The 21,751-nt window shown below is 40.0% G+C and overlaps 1 pseudogene; it reads right to left on the bottom strand.

Annotated features, from left to right (window-relative positions):
* Positions 1-4,839: 4,839 nt before the first annotated feature.
* LOC118494531 lies at positions 4,840-20,393 on the bottom strand (annotated as a pseudogene).
* Between the last annotated feature and the right edge of the window lie 1,358 nt (positions 20,394-21,751).

The following is a 21,751-nucleotide window of genomic DNA, read 5'->3' as shown; positions in this document are numbered from 1 at the left end:
GTTCTTCTTCTCCTTAGCTAAAACATTATGATTGTGCCACAATTTAAGTACCTGGCATTACTATCAACTCTAATCTGCTTTTAAAGCTATATTAAGAAAGTGTGCAATAGGGTCAAGTTTAGCCTAGCCAATTTTAAATATATTAGAAATGCACTGACTTTTAAAACTGCCAATTATTTATGAATGCCATGATTATGTCACATCTAACATATTGTCTGACAGCTTGGACAAACTAACAGCTCATCACTAAAGCCACTAGCTATCTTTACAAGAGAACACCCAAAGTTTGGATCAGAAGCCAAACAGCTCGCATCACTGTATTATCCTAAATAACCGTAAACTGCTGAGCTTGGAAGATGTAATTAAATACAAAAACATCTGTCTGGTGTACACAATTTCGCATAACACTGCTCCTCTCCTTTGAACTCTTTCATAACCCGACATAACAACAGCAGTCAGATCACCAGACGCACCGCACGAGGTGACCTTCCAACACAGACTCACTCCCTATCGTCAAATGTCTGACGCATGGTCAAGGACCCCTGGCGTTACGTTTCAACGCCAGGGGGGTACCCGTGCGTTATTTTTCGATGAGGGGGTCCGTCAGATAGACATTCATGTTAATCCCTCACCCTCGGATATAGACAAAAGAAAAAACATTTATTCATGAGATCTTATCATGGTTTATAGTATTTCTTTTAATGTTATATTTCGGTCTATTGGGCAGGGAAGCTGGGTTGCTTTTTTGTTTATTATATTTTTTAAACTATAATGCTACATCTATCAACAGTTTATTTAGATGTTATCATGGGTATCATTTCTTATTTTAATATTATTCAATGTACATATATAAATAATAAGTGGTTTAGTCACCAGCAACAACACGTTGCTCAGCTTTGTTCCAGTAAGTTATGCACCGTAATACGTTTAAAAAAATCCACAGAATACTCCAGAAGTGACGTGGTACGTGCCGTTCGCGGATAAGAAGATAAAACAGACATAATATTCGTATATTGATGTTTTTGTCTAACGTGTATTTGAGGATGTAAACAATAAGCTAACAATAATAAAAATACAGTTTCATTATTTGTCTCATGTACTGTTTGCTCAGTCGGCCGGTCGGCCGGTCGGCGCCGTCGCCGTCGGCGGCGGCAATCTGAAATGGAATGAGCCCATTCACGGCAGAGAGCAGAAACACAGGAGTCAAACATGTCCTCCACCCACCCCGGAAGAATTACAAGTGCACAAGCTTTGTAACAGCTTCTGTTGCGCGTCTCTATGGGAGTTGTAGTTTTAAAGTATATTGGTATATTTCTCATAATTTGAAGTTGGTAGTGTAGAATTTGGATACACCCTGGGGTTTTTGGGATGGGGAACACACTGCTGTCATCAGATTTTAAAAATCGGATCGTTAAAATAGGTAAAAATAGCTTATTACCATATTTGACAGTGCTACAGTGGGTAAACTTTGGTGACCATATCTACATGACAGCTGAGGTCCAGAGCTTTCTATAACAGCTGGTCCTATGTGTGTAGTACCTTCTATAACAGCTGGTCCTATGTGTGTAGTACCTTCTATAACAGTGTCCTATGTGTGTAGTACCTTCTATAACAGCTGGTCCTATGTGTGTAGCACCTTCTATAACAGCTGGTACTATGTGTGTAGCACCTTCTATAACAGCTGGTACTTGTGTGTAGTACCTTCTATAACAGCTGGTCCTATGTGTGTAGCACCTTCTGTTGCTAAATGACATGCCTTCAAACATGTACTGGGTTCAAGGTTCAGAGGTCAATATTTCAAAGCAGGAGTAATGTATCCTCTTCAGACTGACATATGTTACTCTCCAGGTTGAGACCTTTCCAACGATGTGTTTGATATAGTCCTACGACAACGTTTTAGTTTTACACATCATGGAGACCACGTTGCAGGTGATACTTTATTGTCTCCAGAAGGATATCTGCCTTGAGTTCAAATGCTTCACACATAACACTGACATATTGTTTTATCATACAGCTGACATATACGTACAACAAAAAACAACATAAACGAGTGATATATAGCCAGACTGAAGCACATTACACAGCCACAATCTATTGTTCATCTTTCACAAACAGTGACAAGAGCAACACACAACATTTTTTCATTATATCATGAAGTATTCCAAAACCCTGCAGCCTCAAGCAACATTATGTAAAGTTTTAATTGAGTTATAGGTCGAATAGGCCCACAGTTTAGAAATGTTAAGGTTACATTGGGGTACCCATATCTTCTGCCAGAGGATAAGAGCTCATACTTGGCATGGAGAATAAAGATCAGATCATATTCTCTGTGCTTGCCTGGAGAGACTGTTTCTATTCCTCTACACAACCTTCATGACAGTCATATTAATATGCTCTGTAATGCAGCCTTGTATAAATAAACCCTCTGTTTCACCGTGTCTGCTCTAAATGATAACACACACTTTGAAGTGTGCCAAAAATGCCAAAACACATGTTGTATATGTACACATACCCATACAAAGCTATATACATCTTACTCTGTGAACAAAAACCTCAGCAACAATCTGCTTATGCTTTTAATTCCTGAAAATGCTTCCTAAACTAGTCCCTCTTAGTTTTTGAAAAGGTAGTCTTTCAGTAAAGGCTACAAAGGTTAGGATGGCTACAATCTGTAACCACGGTGATTGATATGAGGATCATCTTCTGAATATAATAATTAATATGCTAAGCCTACCATAAATTGATATTTCAAAAAAGTCATTTATTTAAAACAACTAATAATGCAGTGTGATGTTAATCAAACTAAGTCCCACACATAAATATGCTCATGTTTTTTTTTCCCTTTAGTCTTGCTATTAATATTCATCAACCACAAATTAGAAATTGCATTTTTAAATAACTATGCATAGAAAATAAAATAAAAATGCTTCTCTTTGTATATAGTTTATTTTTTGTTTTTTCACAACAGTAGGCAACAAGTCAAAACAAATGCAATAGTCAAACAAGCCATTAGGCTGTAGTTCTAAACACTCAACTGTAGTTTTTTATATAGTGTGTATATATAAGGCAAATCAAGTGCTTAGCATAAAACACTATTTTTTCATTATTGGTATTTTATTGTGTAAATTCTCACGTACAATGTGCAACATTCTTTCACAGACGAGGAGGGGTAATTACTACGTCAATTCCGCTGATTTATTTAAAGTTATTACGGTGCATAACTTACAGGAACAAGCTGAGCAACATGTTGTTGCTGGTGACAAAACCACTGACTATATATATTTACAATGAAGAGATATACTGCGTTGAAGACCCGCTGATCGCTGGCCGATTCTGTGAATCAGAGCCACCGTCGCTACATCCAGTGATTAGCGCCGCCAGAGACGATTGTGATTGGTTTAAAGAATGCAAACAACCCAGAGAGCTTGTTTCTTCTATCCCAGAATATATCCGTTGTGTAGCCAGACCTGATTCCAAGCGCTGTGGAGATAGAGCTGGACATTAGAGACTAAGTGTGGAGCAGAAGGAGTGGAGGAGTCTCAGTGTGTCTGCAGAGACTGTGTAGAAGGACAGAGCAGCAGCAGAGCAGTCCAGATACACTGATGATACTCTATCAGATACAGGAACTCACAGGATGATGAAGGACTCCACATCAGGTCTCAACACATCCTCCTTCCTGATCACTCTGAGTCAGATCACTTCCATCTGATGAGAGAAGAACAACAGAGGAGATAAATGAGTGTTTCCAGAGACTCCGTTCATCAGCTGTCAGAACTTCAGTCCCGTTCACACACCAAGTGGAGCAGCTGTTTAGAGCAGTCTGCTTTCTTTCAGCTCTCATGTTTACGTGTTTGTGATGTATGTGCCATTGAGCATTGAGTACCCCACCGTAGTTGGCGCTGTGCCACCACTGTTACTGTGATTATCTGTATGTACTAAGTTGAAAAGTACGTTAGTAAAAAGAGTAGCTCCTACGGTAAAATGATGTCTGTGTTGTCTCTAACAAGGAGGTTCTCTGAAGTGAACCCACGACACAACCGTGTTGGAGTGAAGCTCACAGACGTGCAGAGACTTTGGGCATCAAGTCTGTTGACTGTGCAGATTTTACTGAAGTACACAGTGGAAATAAACTGCTGAATCATGAATGCATCATTACTACAGAAACAGAGACGTTCACTGCTCACTTTAATGATGATGTACTGCTGTTGGGTTCAGAGCTGTTAAAACCATCTGAATGTTTCATCTACTTTTAAATATGACATGAAAAATATGTAAATATGGTTATGAAAATATTCAGACAAAACAAATGACTGAAGGACAGATATAGATGATGTTAAAGACTGAACAGTAAAACATCAGCTGTGTTTACTGGACTTCAGCAGAGCTTCTGCTCTGTATGAAGACCACATGGTTACTAAATGTAATGCTGGTTCTATGAATTAAGAGTCACTGATTTGCAGGCTTCAGTCAGACTGATCTCAGAGCTGTGACAAAGATGAACTGATCAGTTAGTGTTGAAATGAGAGAATAACACTTTGAGATCAGATTTGATGGTTGGACAGATTGATGTCTCTGTACATGTTGTGATGCTGTCAGCTGTTATCCAGATGTATTTCCTGCAGACATGAAAACAACAACAGTTGTCTTCACATCAACTCAAACACATGATCACAACAAGCTTCTGGCTCATCTGATCGGTTGATTGTCCTCTCTCTCGCCTCTTACAGCTTCACTGAGAAGGTTGGTTTACAGGAAATACTGGATCTTTGCTCTGATACTAATTGTATATAGTTCAATACTGCTGAGGCCAGTATGGACTGATTCTAACACTCTACTGACCTCAGCGTCTCCAGTCTACAGTTTGGACTCTCCACAAGATCACACAGCAGCTTCACGTCTGAATCCTGCAGCTTGTTGTTACTCAGGTCCAGCTCTCTCAGATGGGAGGGGTTGAACTTCAGAGCTGAGGCCAGAGAAGCACAGCTGATCGCTGATAAACTGCAGTCCTTCAATCTGAAAAAGAATAAATGATGAATATAAAAATCCATTTATAATCCAATTAATCCTTTAAATAGCTGCATTTGGAAATGTGCTTTGTTGCTTTGTTTTCATCTGTGTATGTGTGTGTGTGTGTGTTTATGTGTGTGTTCTGAGGGATCAATATTGATGATCAGACATTTGAAATTAACAGAAACCAAAGAAATATTTCTACTTCAGCAAGTAAACTTCATTCATTTAAAACCAATATTAGTTCAGATGATCTTCTTTATACATATGTGACCATTTACCAACAATTATAAACATTTACTTTTTTTGTTTTACTTTAACAACTAAGGGACTGTTCGTTATTTAATTAAGGGGCCACCGGAGGAGTTTTGTGGCCTCTAACCTAAACTTGCACCCCTCGCGTGCAAGTTTGCACTTAGCAAAGAAGTACAGATACCATTTGATTTTTACAACCATGATGTACAGGAGTTAACCTCTGCATTCTCATCTTACACATCACACTCCTCTTTTATGGTGTGGTGGCCATTTCAGTAGATTTACTTACTAACATTGTTGTGGAAACACAATAAGCATGGAAACTAAATGCACACTTCCTGCATTACTGCATTACTTCAAATACTAAGTTACTCCTCTAGTAAATAGTATTCATATGAAATAAAACAATAAAACATTGAGACCATTCAGCAAGGACGCTGGGATATAATCAATTCAACACTGGTTGCTATGGACTTGTCACTATCGTCATTGTATATTTTAGCACATAGATAAAGCTGCCGAAGCTGAACATTATATTCCAAAACACATATGTTTATTTTTAAAGTTTTAAGTTACATTGTAACAATTTAACAATTCACCTTTATGAAATCCAATCGCAGCACGGCTGTTTTGGAACGCAATAGGCAGACGCTTAAATTCAACTAAATGTTAACAGTTCTCCAAACACAGATCCAAGCTCAGTCACACCATAAACGTTAAGACACGTTGAGAAAAAGATCCGCATTTTGCCGTAATCCAATGACACAAAAAAAAGTAATCCACAGCGATCAGTAGATCCACAAAAAGGTAAATGATATGGTGTATCCAGCAAGGCCGATATGAGCGTCACATACGAGGCCTCTCCACTTCGCCGTTTAAACAAAGTGGAATAAACGTATAAAAGTCCAAATCTACACAAAACCCGCAATCAATTAGTAAGCTGACATCAGATTTATATACATGGCATTTAGGAAATCTTTATTGCAAGGTTGGCACGGCAAGATGTCCAGACTAGTGCAACAGTAAGTTTAGTTTTTTTGTGTCCTGCTGCTCCCATCGTCAGCCAGGTAATCATTTTTTTTACCAAAGCAGTATATGAAATCAGATGTATTACCTATCACCATTTAGTTGTTTTGTGTTATTTAAGATATTTATTTAATATCTGGTCATGCCAGATGTAATTATTCCACTCATTTTTTAAACAATGCAATACCCGTTTGAGCCACCAGGGGCGCAGTGCTCCTCCTGCCCCCCCCAGCAAACTCCGCGGATGCGTTCAGAACCATCTGCTAGGGGGCCGAGACTGAGAGCTACATGGATAAATATGCACCAAACAAGCCACTTTGAAATTTTGCTCTTTTCATGAATAAAAAAGTTGGGTGACCCCCCCCCACCCAGACTAAAAAATGTTCTCTTTTCATTTGTTCCTTTTATATGCATCCTTCTCCCAGAAATGCCTGTTACTAACCTAGCTCTGGGGAGTTTTACTCCCCGGAGTCCTTATGTTTCTTCTTCACCCAGAATATCGCCTTGGATTAGGGTGGCACCAAGACCTGGATCTTGGGTGCAGCTGTCGCTATGGACCTGCTACACCCTGCTATGCTCTGCGATTCCCTGCAGTATCCAGCTGCGTCCTGCTGTGTTCTGCCACGTCCCACTGCGTCCACCCATGCTCTGCTATGCCACATTACACCCCGTAACGCCCTGCTGTGCCCTACTATGACATGAACTACTACGACTACCATTGTAGTCACTGTTCCATTATCTTTATTGTGACTATTACTGCCACTGCTCATCACACCGCCAACCGGCACCGTCAGACACCGCCTACCAAGAGTCTGGGTCTGCCGAGGTTTCTTCCAGAAAGGGAGTTTTTCTTTGGATAAAAGCCAAAGAAAAAAAGTCAGCTAAATGACATGTTATTTTAATTTTATTGAAGCGGCTCTGTTGTAAAGGCTAACGGTGCTCGGTTAGCACAATGACATCATGTTAGAAAGCACAGCAGAAACGATTTGTCATAAACTAAGTAACAAAAGTGTTAGCTACGATCCTAATGGCATTGATAACGTTCAATGGTGCTGTCACTAACGTTACTACAACCTGCAGTAATGATTTTGATTTCCAGTCACTCCCTCCTGTACTAATGTAACTCGGTACGTAGCATTAGCTCCTTATCTTAAGGCCTCACAATGCCTTGTGTTTCTCACTCCCACTACTCACTTCACATGTGGGTAGGTCAAGGCAAAAAGAGGGAAATAAGCACATGTGAGCACAATGCATGAACTGACCTGAGAGTCTCCAGTCTACAGTTTGGACTCTGCAGTCCAGCACACAGATGCTGCACTCCTGAATCGTGCAGGTCATTGACACTCAGGTCCAGCTCTCTCAGATGGAAGGGGTTGGACTTCAGAGCTGAGGCCGCAACTTCACAGTCTGTCTCAGAGAGGTCACAGCCAGAAAGTCTGTGATGACAGATAATAAAACATTTAAAATATACTCAAATCTGACACTTTTGTCCTAAAAACTATCACATTTTGATCAAAAAGCACATTCACAAGGGTCTGATGTTTGATTCAGATATGTTGAGGTGAGAGGTCATGGGACCCCTTTCAAAATGCACATGCCATACAGACAGAGATCCATTCTGTATTTGTTTAATCGATACTGGATCATTCAAATGAAAAAAAATCTGCTGAGCTCTCCTTCACTGGCAGAATGAACCTGGAGGTCGTCCCAGCAGCTGACTGTGAAAACAATCTGTAAGTTAAGCTAACACACATAATGTCGGACATATTGTTAGGTTGGTGTGATGATGCTGTTGGATCCTACAGTTTTCCCCATTTTCTCCGCTAATTCCTCACGTCCGTATCCACATTTTTCTTCATACAAGCTCAGTTTTTCAGGTCGGCAGCTTATGAAAACTTAAGATGTTGGTTATTTACCCTTTTGGTAGTGAATATCAGCACACAGCAGCTTTTAGGCATGTTTCTGTTGTTTGCTATCTGACGGAATAAAGAGGATGTCTACAAGTCTACGGAGAGCAGAGAGATGTTTTCCCCTCCAGTGGGGGCGGGACTTAAATGCCTCTGTCTCGATTATTAAAGTCTCAATGTTTACATTAAAGCAGTTATATTGATGTGCTTTTAATTCAACATGAACACAATAAAGTGCAATTAATGGCCATGCCAGTTTTTCCTCATCCAAAATGTCTCCTATACCTTGTAATGTAACTTTGGAGCATTATATAAACTTCCCGACAGCTAGCATGACATAGTTGATACCAATGGATTCCTTAGGTCTTCTAGTTTCATATGATACAGACAGAAACCCATTCTGGATTTTATCTATCGATATTGGATCATTCAAATGTAAATCAATTTAAATTGTAAAAATCTATTACTTAAACCAGCCCTGATAAAATGAACAGGAACATCCTTAAAATAAAATAGTTCAGAAACTGCTCATAAAATATGATAAAAATAACTGAATGAAAGTTATTATGAAAAAGCTTAAATTTCATGTGATGTTAGTTCAGCATATCACAAATAATAAATGTCTGTTTGTATATAAAATAGTTCAATGTCCCATTGTTAGAGTTAACTTGAAATAATAGACACTAAATAGCAAATTAAAGAGAAACCTTAATTCAACTTAAGTTGAAAGTTATTCTTTAAACCAAATAGGTTGAGTCAAATTGAAAATGAGAAAAATAGTATTTCATTTCTTTTTTTTTATTTGTATTTAACTACAAACTGCTCCTCAGAACCTAGAGCCTGGTCCTAACTTATCTACTACTCATAGTGAGTACTACAATTCGATGTCTTGAAGACATTTTAATAATTTACATATAGTTGTGTCTCTCTCATGTGTCTCAGTTTTGAGTTCAGACTAAAACAGACTGACACACTTTAAAGTTGTTGTGATTGGTGCTCAGAGAAACCCAGAAAACAAGTGATCTGAAGGGAATTTTAAACTTCATCAAATTGCCCAAAAATAACATGGATGCATGGATGTGCTTCAAAGGTAAAATTAATGAATACTTTGATTGAACTTTGGGTGTTTTATTAAATTTTAAAGCATTTGAATTTGTTTTAAAAATTGTTTCAAAACAGTCTCCTGATTAAACTTTGACATAAACCCGTTTGTGATCCACTCAACATCCTCTGATCTTTACTATTTGTCAAAATAGTTCACAATTTCTGCTTATTTAAACTAAAAAAATAGTTATAATGTATATAAACCAAGATTTTTAAAAAATGCATTAAAAATCTATATCTATAACAGTAACAGAGTAGGTGAACTGACCTCAGAGTCTCCAGTCTACAGTGTGGACTCTCCAGAAAACCACAGAGCAGCTTCACTCCTGAATCCTGCAGGTTGTTATTACTCAGGTTCAGCTCTCTCAGATGGGAGGGGTTGGACTTCAGAGCTGAGACCAGATCTGCACAGTTGATCTCTGACAAACCGCAGCAGTCCAATCTGAATAAAGAATAAATGACGATGATAAAAATCAATTTCTAATTCAATCAATATGATATTGATCCTTTAAACAGCTGCATTTGGAAATATTATTTTTCTGTGTGTGTCTGTGTGTTTTCTGATGTATCAATATCTATGGTCAGACATTATTTGTGAAAACACTTTGAAATTAACAGAACCCAAAGAAATATTTCTACTTCATCCATTTAAAACCAAAATTAGTTCAGAGGATCTTCTGTGTACAGATGTGACCATTTACCAACAATTATAAACATTCACTAATTTTTACAAATAACAGTGGACATTTTCTACAGTTTCTTTAAAAAACAAGTCTCTTGTGACTGCAGACTAAATTTACTACCAGAAAAATATGAACAAAAACAACATTTAAAACATCATGGATTAAGTTATGTTTGTACATAATTAGGTTCAGTTGTTAAATAATCAGAGCTGAGACCAGAGAAGACAACAGATTCTCACTCCCATCTCGTAAAATACGGACGCTTGGTCAGGTGCCTTTGTCGTTGTTATTGACGCTAAAAGTCTCCTTTAGCGCCATATAACGCGCTTCATCTAAACGCGCTTCTTCGGGACTATCGCCGTCCCTTTTGACGCAGTTATGTTAAGGAAAAGCTTGTGGGTGGGCTTACTCTTCCGTGCCACGCGGGAACAACGGGACGATTGTGTTTAGGAAAAGAAGAAAGCGACTTTACGAAACATGACACGAGGGACACAAACCCCGGTCTCCTTGGTGAAATTCCTGTGTTTGACCCATGTCCTGTCTTTGACTCATACTACTCGCTACAGTATCGCTCTTTATACTGCATCATCTAACAGCACCACTGTCAAGCTGCTGCTCAGCCCGGTCCGTTCCATACAGACGCTAAAGGGGGATTTTTGCGTCAGTATCTGACGCTGAGAGCCACTGACCAAGCGTCAGTATTTTACAAGTTCGGAGTGAGAACAGGTTGGACAGGAAGCATCGTACACATGTTAAAGTGTCGTTGGTCACAGATCAGACATGACACACACACCCAGAAAACAAGTGAACTGAAGCAAATTTAACAGTTCTGTTATGGATTTAAACTTGGTTGATATTACAGCTGTCAATATTCCTCTATTATACCATTACAATTTCATTTGTTTTTATATTCAAATATTAGAATATTTAATGCTCAAATGCAGCCTGTTATTAATATGTGCTACACTACTCAGGCTTATGCATCGCCAATGCCACTATAAGCATGTGGTTGTTGTTACACGTTCCATCCACTAGACAGACGTCCAACATCAGCTTGGCCTTGAAGGAGACCTACATCTTGGCGCATTGCATTTCTGGCACGGCATTTTGTTTACATTAATTTTCCACCACGAGTACAGAGCGACAAACACAAATCAACAGAGAACTCTGTAATGAAACATTATGTAACAAGTGTAGTAAAGCGGCTCTTTTGTAAAGGCTAACAGTGTTCAGTTAGCATAATGACATCATGTTAGAAAGCACAGCCAAAACCATTTGTCATAAACTAAGTAACAATAGTGTTAGCCACGATGCTAATGGCATTGATAACGGTCAATGGTGCTGTCACTAACATTACAGGTAATAAATGAAGTAGAAGCCAATGCTGTCAGCTGTAGGGCAGCTAATGTAAACTTTCACTGTCTCCATGAAGCTCCCAGCTAAGCTCCTATTACTCACGACGCTGTTAGGAAACAAGAATTAGCTTACTAATGATAACATAAGCATTTGGCTCGGTGGATGTGGATTTTAAAGTCACGTTAAAATTTCCCATCCTTCTTCTGATTTCCAGCTGCAGCCTGTCACTCCCCCCTGTATTAACGTTACTCAGTACATAGCGTTAGCTCCTTATATTAAAGGGATACTTCACCGATTTAGCATTAAGCTTTGTATCAGTAGAAACCCAGTTGTATTTTTGAATGGCCGTGCTTCCCTCCCTCATGTCCTCCTGAGAGGATCTGGATTGAGGGTCTGGAAAAAAGCCTCAGATGATGCAAAATGACGATTTTTGCGCTATCTGAGGCTTTTTTGGCCAGACGCTATGGATTACAGCCAGTAGTAGGACCTACTTCCGCAGGTTGTCAATCTGCCCATAGGGGGTTGGACTGCCGACATTCTCCGAAATTTCACGAACCAAAACGACTGTCAGCCATCTTGAATCCTCGCATAGCGTGGCTTCTCAGCATCAAAACTTTAGATAGATAGATTTATTCATCCCGAAGGAAATTTTAGAACAACAATTATGTGCATTCAAACTACCGCACACGTGTACCACCGGGATACATTGGTACAGATTGGAGAATATGCAGGACACTTTATTACAGACGGAATACTTGACACAGCTTCGCTCACCGGCTATGGAGACCAGCTGTGCAGCTCGATGCCGCTGGACGTTGAACGAGTTTGTGGGTGGCAAAATCGTGTTTGTTGTCCGCTCATTATACAACAAACTGGACTACATCCAACCAACGAAACTCCCAACGCGAGTTCAGAGACTGCTGTGTTTTTGTTGTTGTGGAAACAATTGCTGTATCGGACTATACAGCTACGGACTATCCAGCTACCAGTCTAGCTACTCTACTAGCTCTGTCGCCGGGTAAGGCTAGCTAGTGGAGGTGAGCTGTGTTAACACGGACTGCCTGGTGCAGAAATGGGGGTGCTTGTATCCAACTAACTGCTAACTGCTGGTGGAGTTTGTGACTATTAAATGCCGACCATTCTACAATACACGCAAATTTGTATACTCGGTGATACAGTCTACCAAGCGCTAATGCTAGTAGCTAGCTATGTGTTAGCTGAATTTTACGGAGCGTATCATGTGTGTCCATTGGAGGGACAGTCGCAGCTAACGAAACCCCTAATGTTCACAAAAATTAATTAAATTGAAATCTGACACCATAGTTACCTTTATAAGACCTTGGGGTAGATGTTATGTAAGTGGCGTGACAAAATTCAAACTGTAAATATACGAAAGTTATGCCGAAAATGAAGCTAACTAGCTGCTATCTGTACACATAGGATTGGAGGGACAGTAGCAGCTAACGAAACCCGAGAAACTGTGACTTTCACTGGGTATGGAGGTTGCAGCTTTCTCGTCAGACTGTGTGGAGCTCCTGAAGTCCGACACTTCTTACCAAATTTGCAATTAGCCATCAATTGTTGTAAAACGGCCCATATTAGAACTTTATATAGTTGATTTCTCGCTTAAAAAATTATCCAAAGTGAATTTAATAACGAAATAGCCCGACAAACAATGTATAACTTTGCAGTGTCTGAAATATGAGACCTGCTGTCTCGTCTCCAATGTGTACAGCCTACCAAGCGCTAATGCTAGTATGTGTTAGCTGAACTTTACGGAGCATATAATGTGTTTCGTATGTCGTTTGTATATAATGTTGTTTTTATATATTTGAATTGTGTAACCACTGGTTACAATGTTGTTTTGTGTATATGGTTGAAATGACAATAAAACACAGTTGAATTGAGTTGACTGTCTCTGTCTGACTGTCTGTAAACGGTAGGCGTGGCTTGGGAGTGTACTCAGAGCAGCGAAGCAAGTGCATTCTGGGATTTGGTGTCTTTCATCCACATGAGCCAAAAACACATTTTCTGGATTTTCTCGGCCTAGAAGGCACCAATTTCCATTTCTTTTCACATTTATACTACATAAGTGAACCAATTTAAAGATATATTCAGCCTTCCAGTGCTGAAATATCCCTTTAAGGCCTCACAATGCCTTGTGATTCTCATTCCCACTACCCACTTCACATGTGGGTAGGTCAAGGCGAGAAGAGGGAGATAAGCACATGTGAGCACAATACATGAACTGACCTCAGAGTCTCCAGTCTACAGTTTGGACTCTGTAGTCCAGCAGAGAGACGCTCCACTCCTGAATCCAGGAGGTATCCACTAAGGTCCAGCTCTCTCAGATGGGAGGGGTTGGACTTCAGAGCTGAGGCCATGGCTTCAAAGTCAGTGTCATAGAGCAAACAGGAAGAAAGTCTGTGATGACAAATAATAAAAACATTTAAAATATAAGCAAATCTGACAGTTTTATCATAAAAACAGGCTATTACATTTTGATCAAAAACCGCATTCACAAGGGTGTGATATTTGATTCAGATATGTTGAGGTGAGAGGTCACAGGACCCCTTTCAAAATACCCATGCCATACAGACAGAGATCCATTGTGGATTTGATTAATCAATACTGGATCATTCAAATGAAAAACAAATTGATATTTTTAAACCATCCCTATTCCCTTACAATAATAACATTTATAATAATGTTTTGGTAAGTAGTTATTCTCTTTTTTAAGCCACTTTTTATTGGCTCGAGCTTAATGACCTCCAGTCAATGTTTACATTAAAGCATTTACATTCATGTACTTTTTAATTAAAATGAACACAATAAAGTGCAGCTCTACAGTCAGAAAGTTTAGAGACATTTCATTCAGAATTCCTTTTAAAATGACCATGCCTCTTTTTCCTTCTCCAAAATGTATCCTGTAACTTGTAATTAAAAAATGTGGAGCATTATCTAACCTTCCCTACAGCTACCATGACATAGTTCATACCAATGGATCCCTTAGGTCTTCTAGTTTCATATGATACAGACAGAAACCCATTCTGGATTTTATCTGTCGATACTGGATCATTCAAATGTAAAGCCATTCAAATCGGAAAAATCTATTATTTAAACCAGCCCTGATAGATATTGTATAAATTGTGAAAATGAACAGAAACATCCTTAAAATTAAATACTTCAGAGAATAGTTCTGCTCATAAAAATATGATAAAAAATAACTAAATAAAAGTTATTATGAAAAAGCTTAAACTTCATGTGATGTTAGTTCAGCAGATCACAAATAATAAATGTCTGTATAGAATATAGACACAATAAAGAAACAAACTGCAGACTCTGTATACACTGTAAAAAGGCTGTCTGTTGTGATTTAATGATAGAAGATACTTTAGCTACAAACACATTCTCACAGCGTTTTAGATAACAAAGACATTTGCACGGTAACATGTAGAATTATTTACAATAAGGTTTATCTTTTATAGTGTGTAGGTTTTATATTGTTCATGTGTGTAAAGTCTGTATGTTTACTCTAATAATGATGGCCTCAGCTTCACACTGATTTAAAATGATAATCACATCTGGACTTACACAGCCTTTCTGCAGTTCCTCAAAGCTGGAATCAGTCTCCGTCGTCCTTCCCGTGATGGGTTGTACTTGTCCAGGTCCAACTCATCCAGAACTTCCTCTGACATCTGCAGCATGTATGCCAGAGCTGAGCAGTGGATTTCAGAGAGTTTCTTGTCTGATTTGTTCTCTGACTTCAGGAACTCTTGGATCTCCTGATGGACTGAGTGGTCGTTCATCTCCATCAGACAGTGGAAGATGTTGATGCTTCTGTCAGGAGAGATACCATCACTGTTCATCTCCTTCAGGTTGTTGATGGCTCTCTGGATGATTTCTGGACTGTTGTCTGTCTGACTCAGCAGGCCTCCTAAGAGTCTCTGGTTGGACTCCAGAGAGAGGCCATGAAGGAAGCGGACAAACATGTCCAGGTGGCCATTTTCACTTTCAAGGGATTTCTTCATGGCTCTCTTCAGGAAGACATTCAGGGATGGGTATTGATCTTCATCTTCATCCAGAGATAACCCTCCTCCCAGGAAGTCCTCCAGTACCTGTGTGTTCCTGTTGGTGTAACAGTGGAACAGGTAGACTGCAGCGAGAAACTCCTGAACGCTCAGATGAATGAAGCAGTAGACTGTTTTCTGGAAGATCACACTCTCTGTTTTGAAGATCTCTGTACAAACTCCTGAGTACAGCGAGGCCTCTGTGACATCCAGACCACAATGCTCCAGGTCTTCTTGGTAGAACATGATGTTTCCTTTCTCCAGCTGTTCAAACGCCAGCCTCCCCCAGCTTCAGAAGAACTCCCCTGTCAGCCTCCGTCAGCTCCTGTGGACTCGACTCATGTCCCTCAGCATACTTGAGCTTCTTCCTCTTTGTCTGAACCAGCAGGAAGTGTGAGTACATGTCAGTCAGGGTCTTGGGCAGCTCTCCTCTCTGGTCTGTAGTCAACATGTGGTCCAGAACTGTAGCAGTGATCCAGCAGAAGACTGGGATCAGACACATGATGTGGAGGCTCCTGGATGTCTTGATGTGGGAGATGATTCTGCTGGACAGCTCTTCATCACTTACTCTCTTCTTGAAGTACTCCTCCTTCTGGGCATCAGTGAAGCCTCGTACTTCTGTTACCCTGTCAACACACTTAGGAGGGATCTGATTGGCTGCTGCAGGTCGGGAAGTTATCCAGACGAGAGCCGAGGGAAGCAGCTTCCCCTGGATGAGGTCTGTCAACAGCACGTTGACTGATGACTTCTGTGTGACATCAGAAACAGCCTCATTGTTGTTGAAATCCAGTGAAAGTCTGCTTTCATCCAGGCCGTCAAAGATGAAGAGAACTTTAGAGCCAGCGAGCTGCTCTGCTGTGACCTCCTGTAATGATGGATGGAAAACACGGAGCAGCTCCAGAAGACTGTACTGCTCATCTTTGATCAAGTTCAGCACCCTGAAGGAAAGAGGAATCACCAGACTGATATCTTGGTTTTTCAAACCCTCGGCCCAGTCCAGACAGAACTTCTGCACTGAGAAGGTTTTTCCAACGCCAGCGACGCCGCTCGTCAGAACCACTCTGATGTGTTTCTGTTGGCCAGGTGAGGCTTTAAAGATGTCGTGGCACTTCATTGGAGAGTCATGGAGGGTCTTCTTCTTGGAAGCTGTCTCGAGCTGCCTCACCTCATGTTGGGTATTAACCTCTTCACTCTGTCCCTCTATGAGGTAGAGGACAGTGTAGATCCTGTTGAGGAGGGTTTCACTTCCTGTTTCAGCTCCTTCATTTACACATTCAAATGTCCCCTTCAGCCTGATCTTATGTTTCTGATGACCAACATACACTAAAAAAAGGACAAAGGTGAGAGACAGAAGATGAAAAGATAATCTGGTGATTATTTTATTACCAATATGAAAATGGTGCAATTAAATTTCAGATGGACTTAAACTATAATGATATTCATAATGTTCAAATGTCTGTGCTGTATGACTCACAAATGTCTCAGTATTACAACAACCAGTGGTGTGTTCAGACCAGGCGCGTAGTCAGTAATGGGCCAGGGCGGCACTGGCCCGCACACTTTACTCACTAGCTTGTCCAGCCAAGTTTGATCAAAATACGTTTTGTTATGAAAAATATTAAAATGTATGTAAAAAAAGAAAACATTAACAGAACTAGTTGTGTGTGTTTAATGTGTCTTCTCTTCTGATTAAAACGAAACTGTTAAAACCATAGATAAGGATCAAACAATTAGGAAGTCTTGGAACGCAGGTGGTTGCTATGGTACCAACAGGCAGACTCTCCGGGCTGCCTTCAGCAGCTAACGTTAGCTAGCCCCTGGATGTGTTAAGCAATGTACTGTTAAAAGTTACCGCGACAACAATTGCTTCTCTTTAAAGTGGTATGGACAGTTTTCTTGGATGGAATACAGTGTAAATAAGGACGAGCTTTTCTGCAGCAGGTGCAGACATTTCCCCAGCGGAGCTGACAGCCCATCAGCGAGAGAGGAGTTTATTTGAGTGCTGGCCCTCAGAGGTAACATTAAAGGGATATTTCACCATTGGAAAGATGAATATATCTTTAATTGGGTCACTTATGTAGTAGAAATGTGACATTTTTTTTAGAAATTGGTGCCCTCTAAGCCGAGAAAAGCCAGAAAATTTTTTTTTGGCTCACGTGGATGAAGGACACCAAATCCCAGAATGCACTTGCTTTGCTGCTTTAGAGTCCACTCCCAAGCCACGCCTACTGTTTACAGACAGACAGTGAGGCATTCTACTTAACTCAAGTGTGTTTTATTGTCATTTCAACCATATACACAAAACAACGTTTCACCGTGGCTCAAGTGGTGTTACACATTTAAAATATATAAAAACGACATTATTTAAAAACGAAACAGGCTACATTTAGTGCACACACATTATAGCCTCCGTAAAGTTCAGCTAACGCATACTAGCATCAGCGCTTGGTGGGCTGTAAACACTGAGTATAAGCACAGCCGTAAATTTGCGTGGAATGTAGAATGGTCGGCATTCAACAGTCACAAACTACAGTTAGCAGGACACATTTACGCACCAGTCTGTGTTAACACAGCCCACCTCCACTAGTCTTACTCGGTGACAGAGCAGCCGGCTTGGTAGCTGGATAGTCCGGTACGCTGTTGTTCAGCCATGTTTCCACAACAACAAAAACACAGCAGTCTCTGAACTCGCGTTGGGAGTTTTGTTGAAGTTGGATGTAGTCCAGTTTGTTGTCTAATGAGCGGATACTTGCAAGCAGGATTGATGGAACAGGTGGCCGGCTAGTGTTAGCTTTCCACCTAGCTCTAACTCCTCCACACCGCTGTCAAGGTCCCTTTCCCCAGCTAGCGGCATCTAGCGACACCGCAGGCTGAGGTGCTGGTCTCCGTAGCAGGCAAAGCTTGCGTAGTGTGTTGAGTATTCCGTCTGTAATAAAGTTTCCTGCATATTTGCCGATCTGTACCAATGTATCCGGGTGGTACATGTGTGGTAGTTTAAATGCACATAATTGTTGTAAAAGTTTGCTGCTGAAAAGACTGTTTAGCGAAGCTTCAAGATGGCTGACACTCGGTTTACTTCAGCAAGCTTCGTGTAAAGACAGTCCAACCCCCTATGGGCGGGTTGAAAATATGCGGAACTAGCTGGCTGTAGTCCACAGACTCTGGGCAAAAATGCCTCCGATGACGCAAAAATCGTAGTTTTCCGTCATCTCAAGATTTTTTCCAGACCCACAATACAGAATTCTCTCATCTCAGGGGGACATGAAGCACGGTCATTCGAAAATACTACCGTGTTTCTACGGATACAAAGCTTAATGCTAAATCGGTGAAGTATCCCTTTAAGTAAAACGTGTTTCATGCTTCTTGCGTTATTATTTAAGTAACCTAGTAACCTTCCTATTTAGTAAGAAATGGTGAACACTGATGATGGCTTCTAGCTGAAACACGTTTGCGTTTTGCCCATATTAAATAAGAAGATAACTTATCTGTGAGTGACATAGTTTTTACTTTTCTTTGATCCTGTCACTGCCGTGGACTCGATACACTGTCTAAGATTTGGTGCTTTGCTGGCCACTTTTCATTATATCTTTCATAATTCAAATAATGCTTGGCTGGAAGTTTTCATTCTTTGATTTTCTTTTTCAGTTCAATTTAATTGTATTTATAGTATCAAATCATAACAAGAGTTATCTCAAGAACCTTTACAGATAGAGTAGGTCTAGACCACACTCTATAATTTACAAAGACCCAACAATTCCAGTAATTCTCATGATCTGACCATAGTCCTGAAGCAACAATGCTGTTATGAATACATAACGCTACATATGTGCTATGTCTGTCTGATGTAGGCTATTCTATGTCATGCAGTATGTAAACACCTTCTCTGCTGTTGAGGTTCATGTTTAGTTGCCACTTTGTGCAATAACATGGTTAATTTTCTAACAGTGCCGTGTAGAGCCAATGCTGCTGGTTCTGCCAGTGCAAATATATTTTAGCTTGAATAGGTTAAAATCGACAGGTTTTCGTCTATATTGTTGTGCACAAACGTTTTAGACTAAGCTTTATTGGTTGAGCATGTTGTAGACAGTACTGCTATTGCCTTTGTAATGCTGTATATGTTGGAAGGTAAAATTGTTGCTGTTGTTTTCAGTTTGTCCTTTTTGCTACTTCTACGTCTTTTTGAAAATGGCCCACTCACTTTTGTACAGGCCCGCCCAAAATACTTTTTCTGCCTACGCCACTGGTTCAGACATGAAGACATCAGCAGACAGATGGACAGACTTACTTTGTTCAGAGCTGCTCTGATTGGCTGTCTGCAGTCCAGCTCTGGTTCTGGATCTGGACGGCTGCTCCTCCTCAGAAACATCACTCCTCTTCCTCTCTCTGTGAAAACATTTCTTCATCACTAAAATGAGTTGTTGGTTGTTGTTGAAATATATTAAGATTTGGCCAAACTGTCTAGAGTCAGTTAGGTTTCAACAGAGGTTAGAAGTGGTCTGAATATTGAGGAAGACCAGCATGTAACAGTGGTCTCTCAGGTTCAAGTCCAGACTGTTTCTTTTTTACTAAATCATGCTTTTTTTCTATCAAATGAAGGCATGAATGTAATTTAAATCTAAATTTGATCATTTCCTCCCCTCAGATAACTTTTATATCAGTGTGTCATGTATGTTTCTTCTTGGCCTTTAGAACAACATTTATAAAACTTTAATATACCAACACATAATAAACAGAAAAATCTAAACAAACATGGCAGAGAAAACTGAAAATGAGTCATTAAATGAGTTAGTATCAGTTGTCTTACTTTGTGTCTGAGGGTCCAGGTTCATTACTGAAGTGTGGAGGATGATCTTTGGACCGGTCACTCTTCATAGACTGACAGCCAGATACTACAGACTCTGCTCCGTCCTCCTCTTCCTCCAAATCACTCATCTTCTGATCTGAAGTCAGTCTGAGAGGTAAAACAGGAACACTGACTGTGAGCTCACAACATTTACAGAAAATAAGTTTGTACAAGTCACAGGTAAGACTGGAAGAACAGACACACACACACATACACACACACACACACACACACACACACACACACACACGGTCAGTTGTCTTTAAATGGAGTCTGAACTGACTGAACTATTTCAGTTTCAGGGTTTCCTCCCTGTTCTCATGTACCTGGATCACCTGCTCTGTGATGCTCCTCCCCTCTCTGTTTACAGGAAATAACGAGTTAATTTATGTGTCAGAGAGTTGGAGTGTTTTTGTGCTCACGCAGATCAGCTTTTTAACTCTACTGCTGCTGGTGCAGCTGCCACCAAATACACCAAATACCTGATTATATTCTGCATTTAGGGAAAACTTAAAGCAAAGTTTCTCCTACAGACACTTTGCTTTAAGTTTTCTCTCCATGTTGTGAACTGCAACATGTTCATGTATTTATTTTTGCCATTTCTGCCTGACATTCTGTCTGATATTTTACTGGTCTCTCTTTAAGGATTCAAGCCATAAATAAAAAATATAAAAACATAATTCAAACGGATGTGTCGCATTGGCAACATGGCTCAAGAAGCTGACAAAGATATGTAATTCCCTCCGCTGAAAATCTATATCTTTCATAAAGATACCCATCAGGGAATGTTAACGGGGATGTCAGTCTCTAAATGTTTTAACTTTTATGAGCTCACCTCTCCCTCTCTGCACACCGAGCTCCACCGGATCTGCTAAGAACAGTGACACCGTTATCAACCGAGTATTGATTGGTCAGTAGGCGGTGCTTTTACACCAGTTGATCTCTAATCTCCAATTTAACCTGCTCCTGAGCAGGTTAAGTGTTTAGCATAAGTTACCCCGGCGATTGAACCCGGTAACAAGTGATCCACCGAGATACAGAAAACCCTGGGTTGAACCTGAAGTTACCTCGGTAACCCCAAATCTCGCTTCGTAGTACAGGCCTCACTCCCCAGATTTTGAGTTTTAAATTTAAACCTTTAAAAATATTTTAAACAATATGATTAAATACGTTTTTAACCTTTTAGAATTTGTTTTTATTTTATTAATTGTATTCAGGGTAGGATTTGTTATTTTAAAACATCTTTCTTTTCTTGTTTTTGATGTTTTAATATTTAATAGTAGTCAGTATCTGTTCCTCTCCTAAAACGTGTTTCGGGGTGAATTTTCCTCAACATGAGAACACAAATGCACGTGAAGAATCCAATGCATGAAGAAGTGATTTACAGTATGTAACTTCAGGTGACACTGATGGGATTTTAAAGTTGCTCTATGCCTCCATCTTGTGGTCACATTTGATATTACATCTGCATTACATACTTGGAACTGCAGCCTGAATACT

The sequence above is a fragment of the Sander lucioperca genome, unplaced genomic scaffold, assembly GCF_008315115.2.
Source record: "Sander lucioperca isolate FBNREF2018 unplaced genomic scaffold, SLUC_FBN_1.2 Unpl_13, whole genome shotgun sequence".
Classification (NCBI taxonomy): domain Eukaryota; kingdom Metazoa; phylum Chordata; class Actinopteri; order Perciformes; family Percidae; genus Sander; species Sander lucioperca.
Note: the sequence above shows the minus strand (reverse complement) of the source record. Positions and strands in the feature narration are given on the sequence as shown.